The following is a 12,799-nucleotide window of genomic DNA, read 5'->3' on the forward strand; positions in this document are numbered from 1 at the left end:
GGCAGCTGTGATTATTATAATCAGGAAGACTTCAAGCTAATAACCACTTTTTCTGACACTTTCCTATTAGGGATGTCAGTGCTGGAGGCTGTATGAAAGGAGAGAAGTTGAGCCTAGAACTGGACTGATCCTGCATCTAATGAAGGGGAAGCAAAGGGATCTAATAGTTGTTAATCACATATGATGTCCCAGACATCATGCAGGCACCTTGCAAACTCTATGAGATCTGAGAAAATTGAGCAGAGAGGTTGGGTAATTAAACTGTGATCACCAATCAGTGATGGGTGGAGCTTACAATAGAATTCAGGCTTCTTAGGACTCTAAAGCCCATCCTCCCCATGTACAGCCATGATCCAGCTCAATAATATCTAACTGTTGCTACAGGGTTTACACTGAATTATAGTATCTACTGGAAGAAAATGCTGACAAAGTCTGGATAAGCAGCCCTATTAAACTGACCCCCTGTTGGGAATAAGTAAATCCTTCTAATGACCACTTTAATTTTTTGGTAATAGGACATCTAAAATTAATTTGAAAATATTGTCCTAAAAAAGTATTTCTCCTATAACCTTACTTATCAAACACTTGTTTAGTTATTATAAAAATGACCTTCATCTTTGTTTGAATCAGTGGGGTCAAAAAGGAAAGAATATGTACACTGTTTTGTATGTAAACATCTGTATAAACACATATGTATATGTAAAGTGATGACAATAAAACCTTATGCAAGTTTCAGCATTACTAATCACTTCATTAAAATGTGCTGGAACTTGTTCATTCATCAAAACCACATTCTTTGGCAATCACCTTATAGTATTATAAGTTCAATTTATAAAATAACTCACTGCAATTGAATAAAGATTTCAGTGATGCAAGTTTCAGCATTACTAATCACTTCATTAAAATGTGCTGGAACTTGTTCATTCATCAAAACCACATTCTTTGGCAATCACATTATAGTATTATAAGTTCAATTTATAAAATAACTCACTGCAATTGAATAAAGATTTCAGTGAGTAGGAAAACTGGACTGAATGTAGCATGAAAGGGAAGAGTCATTCATTTAACAGACGTTTACTACCTCCTAAGTAAAAAGTACTCTGTTGAAATTGGAGATTCAGCAGTAAATAGCAATGTTGCCTTATAGTCTAGCAAAAAGGAATGTGTTCAACCTTCAGTGCTCAATTTTGAAATGAAATGTTTTGACATGGGCTAATATGGTTTTTATATATCAAGTGTAATTCATTTCTATAACGTCTATCCACAATTTCAGTAAAGTACTCTCTCTCATGGTCTGTGCACTGGCTGGGCTCAGCTGGATGGTTCTTTCCTAAAAATCTCTAATGCAGTAGTGGTGAGAGGTCACCTGGGGCTGCAGTAATCTACAGGCTCAATTGGGCTAGGCAGCCAAGACAGCCCACTCAAATGGCTGGTGGTCAGTGGTAACTGTCTGCTGGGAGGTCAGCTGGGGCTGTGAACGAGAGTACCCGCATATGGCCTTTCTGTGTGACTTTGATATGGGCTTCTCATAGCACAGCAGCTCTGAGAGGGAGCATACTAAAAGTGAGCATAGGGCAGAAGCAGTGTTTTCATATCCAGAGAAGATAATAAATCAAACAAGTTAAGGGCTACACCAAAAACTATCATAGTGTCACTTCCACTATATCCTATTGATCAAAGCACTCACAGGGCTTATCCAAATTCAAAGACATGGAGAAATAAATTCCACCTCTTGATGGCGGAGTATCAAGGCCACATCATAGAGAATAATGAGGGATTAGAGATATCTTTAGACAGTTTTGGAAAACAGTACCTGCCACAGATAGAAAATCATTGTTTTGAGCAATATTTCATTTCAAATGATTTTAACTTTTAGATGCAGTAAATCATCACCTTTCTAGTAAAAGGTAATCTCATCCACACTTTTCTATAGGAAAGAAAGAAATGTCTCAGTTGAAAGAACTCCCCTCAAAGGTTAAGACAAGTACTAGTTTACTAGTCTAGCATGTACACAACAGATAACCATACCCCACATAGTACAGAAACATGTCTTTAATATCTCGGGCAAGATAATAACTACAAACATAGATTTCAGTGATGATTCATGTAATGCTTATCTCAGGGTGTTAAATCCTTTCAGTTCTTCACCAATTCAACAAAAATTAATCTATTGAAATGATCTATATAATATTGCTACGTGTTTTAGGCTGTATAGAAACTCACAATCTAGGAATCATGTCTTCCTGGAATTTACAACCTATGCCAAAGGGCAGAAAAATATTATCTCTTCTTCAGGATTAGTCAGTGATGATTCATGCTTTTCTTCTGATTGAATGATTCCCCCCTGTCCAAATGGCTACCAGAATAAGTTGCAAAAACTACAGAATTAACTTTTAGTAGGTTTTTAACTTGCATTCATTTAGAAACAGGTTCAAACATCTCTTGTTTGCCCATCAATAGAGACAAGATCACTTTAAAAGTTTCAACAGTTTTCTCTAGTGCTCTATATGAAAGAGAACTATGAATAATTTTCACAATAACTAACATAAATTAACTTTGGGGAACTGTTACCAATTTTTCATATTTGAATAGGACCACTAGGTAGGCTTGGAAAGCCCCATAATATTCTCCCAACGCTTAAACATTTCTAGTCTCCATGTATTTTGGTCTCCTTAAAGAGATAACTTAATTTAAGGTCTGGCTGGTTAGCTCAATTGCTTAGAGCACACTGTTGATAACACCAAAGTCAAGGGTTCAGATCCCCAAACCAGCCAACCACCAAAAAAAAAAAAAAAAGATAAATTACTTAAGTAGGAACTTAGAAAATCCCAGACAGTAAATAACAGGTTCTGGCATAGCAGGAAGAGAGAAAAGTGTATTAGAAGGTCTTAATAACAATTTTTTCTGACAAGAACTTTCTCCTGCCTCACCTTTTGGTACAATGGAGGGATCTTTTCCTGGACTTCACCTTCTCCATAAGCAAAGATTCAGTCCCCTTTCCTCACTCTCATTTGCAATGTAAGCCTCGCTGCCATTTATCAGTATGGACAAGCTTGATGACGCCCAAGCTCTCTGAATCATATTACAAAGAAAGTAGCAGGGTGCTGGTTCACTGGAGGGCACTTTGAATCGATTGTGAACATACTGCCATTTATCAGTATGGACAAGCTTGATGACGCCCACGGTCTCTGAATCACATTACAAAGAAAGTAGCAGGGTGCTGGTTCACTGGAGGGCACTTTGAATCGATTGTGAACATGTATTGGATATGTAGGTCAGTGAAGTCTGGGAGTGGGCTCAGGGGGCTCATTGAAGAAGGTTACTTCCTTGGTTACCTGTGACCTCAATTTAAGCAATTTATTTATAGTTGGGCTAATGTCATTTTTGCAATGACTTTAAAGTAAATCGAATGAACCATTGGACAATGCAAAGATCACCCTCTTTGAAGCCCATTTCTTACAGGAAAAAAGGTGCATTTAGATCTTTTGGAATTCAATATGTGATACAAAGAAAAAAAATAGATCTTTGGGAAGAACTTAACAGGGACTAAGGTGGTGGAAGTGTGGAAAGAAATTTCAGAAATAAAAATGAATGGTTTGTTTTTCAGAGAAATAAATGGCTTAGTGTTCTGAACTTTCCATTTCATTAATCAAGTTGGCAGCAGCATCAACAAGCTTGAATGTTAGCAAATTATTATCTGATTAAAATGGAAAGAATATACCCAAATAGGTAGCGAGCGTAACTAAAATTTATATGATTTTAAAATGCTCTTAATGCGTTCTTTCTTTACTGTGTTGGTAGTATATTGGGTAGCACATTTCTTTCCCCCAGAAAAATAATCTCAATCTATAGTCTTTACAGACTATACATCCCTTGTTCTCTTAAGAATCTTATTCCACTTCTCAGGCTCACTGAACTACACACCCATTTAAAAAATTAAACCAACCTCAGTTATCCATGTTCATGCTGTTGAAAATAAAGCCATTAAAGCCATAATGTGCTATGTTGCCCATGACTTAAACTTAAAAATAGTTAGAATAAAGAATGAAATCACTAAATGAAAATTGGAAGCAACATGCCCAAATTTCAGAGAAAAAAGGAGGAAATGTTCTTTTTCACTCAACTAATAGAGTATGAAAATGATAAAGAGAAGGATTAACTAACCCCCAAACAAGCAATGTTTCAGATAGATATCTAGGACATTCGAACTCCGGGCCCTGGGCCTTCAACACCTTTATTTTAGGTGACTCAGTCCTACAGTCTGGTTTATCTGGTCTACACTCACCTGGAGCTCTTGCTTAACTAATCTCTTACATGTAACAAGATAACTTTCCCAGCAGCACTTCTGCAATCTCTTTCTCATGAAATATTTTGCAACAAAGCTCCGCCTTTGACACCTTAGCATAATATTGTATCATGTGTAGCTTAATATTGTATTTTTCCCAAGATCAGTTATCTGGCAAACTGAACTATTCAGAACACAGCCAAGAATAAGTAGGAAGATGAAAAGTGACCTGAACCACCAAAGAAATCTTACAGAATTTTACTCATGGAAAAATCTCCCTGGCCATTACTCAGGGCTTACTTACTTCTATTTTTAGATATAATTCTTATATGCTTAATCTCTCAACTTCTTATTTAACCAACTTCCTATTCAACTAGAAGAAAAACAACATACAGAAAGAAGAAAGAAGGCTGGTAGAAGCAGGAACACTGGCAATAACCAAAAATAAACCTGACAAAGCTTTGGCTGCAGAAGAGAGAACTTCAAAACACATATCAGAATAAAGGACAGACACATCATTCTAAAATTGGAACATGGAAGCAAACAGGCTTCTGCATCTCAAAATCCCCTGAGGACATCACTGACGATTACAGTGGAACTGAACCATTTAGAAAAGGTTAAATTATGTTTTGAATTCACCAAATAAGGAAGAAGAGATATTGCCCCTTTTATAAAGTTTTTCAATAAAAAATGGCTGAAATAAGGAATATCATTTGTTTATCTATTAAGTCGATATTGAGTGTTTACCATGTGCCAAACTCCACTACTATTCGCTGCCCTTTGATTGTAATATTAGATAAGGGGGCCAGGAAGATCAGCTATCTACTCATTCCTAATGACATTCTCAAAGTTACTCCTAGACTAAGCCCCACCGTAAAGACAGCCCCTCACTAAACCACAGCGCTAGGCCTTCTGCAGGTCCCCTGCAGCCCCAGATCGCTTGCAATGAACTCTTTATGATGTGACTGAATGGGGATGATGAGACACAGCCCAATACAACCTGTTGCTACATTCACTTTGAGAAACTTAGCAGATAAAATAGGGATTAGGATGTGGGGGTGCATGTCTCTTTCTTAATATAAAGAATAATACTATTTCTTGTTTTTAAGTTATAGGTGCCTTCCCTATTTTGCCTTGGTGCCAAAAAGCTCAACATTGTGATCCACTTCTCAGTAATACAAAGGATTTCATGGAAATTATTTTGTGTATTGTGATTTGTTTCCATAGTTTTTTTTTTCAATTGCCTCATTCTTCTTACTTAATTTGAATTTGCTATATTTGTTTCATTTTTGAAAACTTGTATGGAATTTACCATGTGCTAGACACTGTTCTAAGCATTTCACAAGTATTAATTTATTTAGTTCTCAAAATTACCCCAGGTGGTAGGTACTATCCTATCCACATATTAAATAATTAAAAATTGAAGCACTGAGAGATTAATTATCATATATCTTTTAATATACATAAAGCCTCAGAAAATAAGACAATATGTGGCAATTCATAAACAATTAGTTAACAAAGTTAAATGGAAAATTTACTCATGAATATCTTTATTTCCCAACAGGGTCAAATATATGAGAGGAGTGTGTGTATGTGCGTGTGCGTGTGTGTGTGCGTGTGTGTGTGTGTGTGTGTGTATGCTCAAATTCAAGTGATTTAAAAGTGTTTTTCCAATTCTTGAGGACCTTAAGATGCCCACAATCAAAGACACCTACACTGAAATTTACCGCGATGATTTGATACTTCCTCGTACACTTCCCACTGGTCTTCTAGGGGATGTTTCTCACTTTATTTAACTGTCTGTCGTGTCCTTGCATGCCCTGGCAGCAGTGTTCCTACAGCTCTTAACTTGTGTGATGTAATAAGAGTTAACTACCAATTAGTGAATGTCCTCAGCTCTTCATCTTATTGGCTAATAGTACTGTTAGCTTCCTGAGAATAAGTAATCCAAGTCTCCACAACTCCTGAGAACCCAGGAACCAGAATAGATAGAACAGCTTTTCCATGATTGTTTCAAGGTTTTTCATATTTTCAGTGTAGCGTGCTGTGAAGTTTTCCAGATTATTGAAAACCATGGGACATGTGGGTTCATTAGCTGAGTAAACCGGAATAAGTCTTCTACTCTCCAACTCCAATGCTTCTCTCCTCCTGGGTGGATATTACACCCTTGAGCTTGGCTCTGGAAAAATCAGAGAGAGGCTGAGCAAGGTATCATTAGCTCAGACAAGATGAATCTCATTACTCGGCACAAAATGGCAAAGAAAAGAACTTTTGACCCTTTATTCACTTTAAAATCACTTCAAAAATAAGAATGGAAAAGAAGCAGAAGGTGAATTTTTGATGATGCTAAAATAAATCTGTATTCCCTAAACCCCCAGTGAGGCAGAAGGGAATAAGGTCATTTGTTTGCTAGAGTGAGGAAACATCCAGTGCAGGTGAAGGTAGACACCAGGGAGAAGCAAGTCACATTGCCTTGCAGCGCTTCTGAAAGGCTCAGGACCTGGAGGAACTAGGCACCAAGGAAGGCTTGTGTGATTCTGGCAATACAGGGAATACAGGGAAACTGTATGTAAAGCAATGAGACCTCAGGTCTATACTCAAAAAACTGGCTTGGAGAAACAACCTATGGATACTGCAAGTGAGGAAGGCCAATAAGAAATAAGTAAATTCCCTACAGCCCTATACTAAACTCAGCCCTGGGTCAATAAGACCCGCCATATACATGGAGCTTACAGTGAGCTTCTGAGAGCCCTGAGCAGCATCCTAGGGAGGCCTAGGATGAGCAGCAAATCAAGGGACATGCCTACATGAATGAGACAACCCCCTCACCGCCCTGCCCACCCTGTGTGAGACACAGAGAGAGCAGGCAAATGGGGACAATGTAAGGAGGACATCCTCAGAGGTAGAAGACATCACATCCACGGCTGAGGAATTTTATCTTTTTTAAATCCTGAAAACAAATAAAGAGCTCTTGGAAACTGAAAATATATGATAGCAGAATGAAACATCTCACTGGAAGAATTGGAAAAATAAGTCTAGGAAATCTCCAAGTAAGTAGAACAAAAAAACAAAGTGATGGACAGTGGGAGAGAAAAGTTTTCAGTTTTTGTTTTTAATTTATCATATCAAGTCTGGAAGTGTTTACCGACTCCTAGGAATGCCAGAAAAAAATGAACTGAAAAAAAAACATCTGGAGGAAGAGATTTGAAGAATGCCAAGCAAATGAAAATATAAGACAATTAATTCCTGGGGGAAAAAGTTGTACAAGAAAAACTGTAGTGCACTACTTGGTTCATTGCAGAGAAACTTTTTTTTTTTTTTTCTGACCTGTAAGGGGATCACAGCCCCCGGCCCGGTGTGGTCTGCACCACACTCAGCCAGTGAGCGCACCGGCCATCCCTGTATAGGATCCGAACCCACGGCCTCAGGTGCTACCAGCGACGCACTCTCCAAAGTGAGCCACAGGGCCGGCCCAGGGCTGAGGAGAGAAACATTTGAATATACTCACGGAAACACTATATAATGTAACTGAAAGTTCTGATAGTACCACATTGGGAAAAAGGTGGAGGAATGATGTAAGAAGGCAAAATTATCTGCTATTAAAAAATTTAATTTAAAATGCTGAAAATTGGTAAGTTAAGGAAAAGCAATAAATATATAAAAATATGAAGGTGAATACTAGGGGAACAAAAGCTAAAAATTTAAAGTGGTTGCTTTTGGGGAGTGGGATTCAGATGTAAATAGTGTCATGGGAACTGCTGTACGTATGTTTTTAAAAGTCTTTTGGAACTTTAAACTTTTTTAAACCAGGAGCAAGATTACTTTTAAAAATTAAAAATATGATGAAAACATTCACACAAACTTCTCAAGTCATAAAAATGACTATCCTTTGATCAATGACTGTGGTTCACTGAGAGCATATGGAAGTGCGATGAGATGTCATAGGGAATTCTCTGGGCAACAGAGTGAAATTTAAGGTAACACATGTCGGAATCTAGATCTGGCTCCATCTGAGGTTAGTATAGGCCTTCTGTCAGCTTACATGTCTTCAGATTGTTAACATTCTACTCTTCTTAAACACAGTACAGACAGTGCCTGACTTAGGATGGTCCGACACGATTTTTTTACCTTACGATGGGTTTAGCAGATGTAACCCCATGGTAAGTTGAGGAGCATTTATACAAAGCTATCAAACTTTGAAGTAAATGCCTTAGGATGGTACTTTTCAGTGTTTACCTCAGACCCTGGGTGGTCCCTCATGGTCTATAAAGGATCCTCACTCTGGCAATTAAACATTTTTTAAAAACTTACAACAATTGTTTACATATATTTCATAAATTTGAAATGTAAGATTAATTACAATTTTTGCAAAAATCTCATTATGTTCAAATAATTTCTAAGATTTTAGAGGTTGAAATGTATTAGTCAGAAACTCTTGCTTAACATTGAACTAAACCAAAATATTGTCTCTCGGCTCATGGTGTTTTCAAGTCAATTGAATATCATCACTTAAATTTGTTACATTTGCATTTTTCATTGCTATCATCCTAATTCAAAGAAAATATATCCATAGTTTGAAAAAGATTAAAAGGAGTAATGAAAATGGTAATGTAAATGCAATGACTTGGGATAAAATTGGAAATATAAATAGGGACCAGCACGCCAGTGCGAGTATAGAATGTGAATCTGTGTTAGCTAAAGAAAGTAAATCTAAATGCGTAATGATTTTGCGCAAGCAGCCAAAAAAGAAAAGTGTTATTAAGTATAATGATGAATATAAGATAAACGGACCGCATTGGAATATTGATCCATTGCCACCAGTCCCAGTACATTATCTGTTAAAGCACTTGTCCATAGTGACATATAGCCCTAGAGGATTTCATGCATAGTGACTGTTCTTGTAAAATCAGTCAATTTTACAAAACTATGCAAAATTATGCTATTCAATACATTGTTGCTTGTTTTTTTCCTGAACGTGGATAAATGACCAAACTACAGACTGATATTTATTCAAATTTATACACCTGCTACATTTTAATGTAGTGAAGCTTTTAAAACAAAAAAAAAGTCAACGTCATATGTTATATTGGAGAGAAAGAATAATTTTGAAGAAAATTATGTCCAAACTACATGTCTTACCAATATCAATAACTTACATCACATATAACAATTAAAACAATATTATACTGTGGCAGAATTAGAAAATTAAGCCAATAAAACTGAGGCCAGAAGTTGATCCAAGCATACATATAGAAACTTGATATGTGATAGAACTGGCAATTCAAATCAGTGTGGAAAGAATGTATTTAATAATCATGGTTGAATTCTTGCTTATTTATATGCAAAAAAATTAACACTGTATCTTTTTATCTCATGCTACATGAAAATAAACTCCAAATAATTTAAAGACATAAAAGTCAAAGCTAAATGTTTTTAGATGTTAGAAAAATATATAGGCTAAGTATTTTAGTATTTGTTTATGACCTTAAATTAAGTAAGAATTTCTTAACAATATACTAAAAATGCAAGAAACAAACTACATGAAGAAAAAGTTGATACATCTGACTACACCAAAATGTTTAACTTTGATATGAAATTTTAGTACATATTCATATTCTAAAAATATGAAAACATGAACTATTGTCAATTGGGAGAGGTAGGAAGGGGAATATATTCAGGGAACTTATCCTGGAGATTTCAATTATACCTATAATTTCTCAAAAAAATACATCTACATATGCATATCCATATATAATTATATCTATATTTCTCAAAAATATATATAACAAGCATATACGGCAAAATGCTGTAGTTTGACAAAGATGGCCTTCTGGTGTGAGTTATATTGTTTTCTATAATTTATCTATCTTTTGCTTGAAATAGTTTATAGTAATAAAAACTAATGTTTAAGAGACATGAAAGATAGAATGGCAGGTCCATCATATAATAATAGGAATTCCCTACCTGTGAAAAGACAAATCTCAAAAATCAATTAATAATACAAAATAATAATAATAATAGGAGGTCCAGAAGCAAATATTACAGCAAATGAAAGGTTCCCTACCTGTGAAGAGACAAATCTCAAAAATAATAATACAAAATAATAATAATAATAGGAGGTCCAGAAGCAAATATTACAGCAAATGAAAGCATGGTATATTCAATGAGACAATGGCTGAATATTTTCCAAAATTGATGACAGACATAAATCAAGTTAAAAATAATTCACATCCACACACAAACTCTCACGAATACATACTTTTTATTAAAGCGTAATGAGCTTGAGCTGGGATATTTATGAGCTATAATTTGTACCAAAAAATAGAAGCGTATGAGCTGTGATTGAACAAATTTGTTATTAAACTTGAATATCAACAATTAAATATTTTTCTGACATGGAGAGAAAAAAAACCCAAATAGCTTTATCTGCCTTCTAATGAAAAAATGAAGAAAACTTAAGCCATTAATAAAATTCCTATTTCAAATGACACTGTTAGATGTTAAATAATATAAATGGTATAATGTGGAAGAGTAATAATTTTCTTCTGTGTGCTAGCAGATAATTCACTTCACTGTTAAAACAATCACTGATGGTCAAGGTGATTTAGATTTGGGCATATATGCAATACATGGAAATGTTTGATGATTTTTGTTTGTTTTGTTTATCAATGAAAACCCAGACTACATGAGAATAGAGTTTTCGTTTGATTAATTGGTTTTCTTTTTGAGCCATGGTATAAGTCAGGGGTTGGCAAACTATGGCCCACAAGTCAAATCTGGCCACCACCCGTTAGCTCACCAACTAAGAAGAAACTTATATTTTAAAATGTTTAAAGAAATAAAACAGAGTGATACTTCCTGATACATGAAAATTAAGTGAAACTAGCATCTTAGTGTTCATAAATACAGGTGTTTTTTTTAAACACAGACACATTTGTTTATTTACGTATTGTTTATGGCTGCTTTCATGCTACAATGGCCAAGTAGGCGCAACAGAGACCATAGGGCTTGCAAAGCTTAAAATATTAACTCTCTGCCATTTACAGAAAAAGTTTACTGACCCCTGACATAGACTACAAATGGGTGACTCAAATGCTCCAGCTGGTATGCAGGAAGGAAAAGAGGTAAATTGCAGGTAAAATAGGTTGTGCACGAATGCCAACTTATGCACTGCTTTATGTACAGAGAACAGGTATGCAGAAAATATGACAGCTGATCATGAATGACTCAGCACTAAATGAAATTGTAAAAAAATCAATATAATTAAAGTGTGGACACGAATGCCAGCTTATGCACTGCTTTATGTACAGAGAACAGGTATGCAGAAAATATGACACCTGATCATGAATGACTCAGCACTAAATGAAATTGTAAAAAAATCAATATAATTAAAGTGTGGTAATAACTATAACTCCTTTATGTTATATTAAGAAATAATCAGTAAATGACTGTACTTTTTCAGAACACAGTAAACTGGCTTTGGAAAAAAGGGATGAAATTAAAATACTTCATTGTGACATTGAAAATGCCAGTAAAGATCATATTTTTAGTTTCATGTTGTGTTTCTGTAGTGAACAGCCAGAATGTAACTCTTTAAGACCAAAATCTTACAAGTTTGTATGTCAAAAATAAGATAAAAATTTTCCTAAGACAAAATTGCAGCTCAAGTTACCGCACTGCTTAGTTTTATTCTTTTCAGTACTTTATACTTTTTTCATTATTCAGAGAATAAAATCAATGATATATCATTGTGCAGAATGTAAGTCCTCCCCCAAAAGCTGAAAAGCTTGAAGAAATTTTCCAGCACTAAATGAAACCTTCAAGTTCAATCTTTTATGGTGAAACAATCAACCTTATAGGTTTTTCTTGTTGCTATTATTGTTTTAATGTGATAACTCATCTACATTGTGTTGAACGAAGTGCTGAAAGTCATTTCCAGTGAGTAATCTCTCTTTAACTTCCAGGTTCATGTTCATTACAAACATGGAAAACTGATTGTTATCAGATAGTTGCTCCCATTCTCAGTAATATACAATGTGATTTTCTAATTTAACTGAAGTAAAAAGATCAAGATTAAAAAAAATTCCTGGATATGGAACCTCACTGTTCTACTTACACGAAGACTGCACATATGTCGTTCCTTCCCCTGATTTGAAACAAAGATCTTTAATGTTCTAAATATTTGCTTTCCTTTTCTAAATTGTGATTAATTTGTGTTTTTTTAGTTGCCTACAAATTGGTGGCTAGACTTTGCATACAAAGTGGCCCACAGCCATTGGAAATTTGGATAAAATGTTCAAAAAAAAGAAATAAATACCTTTTCTGTAAGTGGTGAAAATGCAATGAAGAAAATAGTAAATCAAGTGAAGCTTGAAAGACAGGTAAGACTTTGAACAGATATATGAGGATACTTTGAAAAGTTCAAGGAAAGATTCATATTAACCTTTAGTGCCATTTTTCTTTTTTTTAATCAAAACATAACTATTGTACATATCTGTGGGGTTCAGCTTGAAT

This window comes from Galeopterus variegatus, unplaced genomic scaffold, assembly GCF_000696425.1.
Source record: "Galeopterus variegatus unplaced genomic scaffold, G_variegatus-3.0.2 Scaffold1654, whole genome shotgun sequence".
NCBI classification, from domain to species: Eukaryota; Metazoa; Chordata; class Mammalia; order Dermoptera; family Cynocephalidae; genus Galeopterus; species Galeopterus variegatus.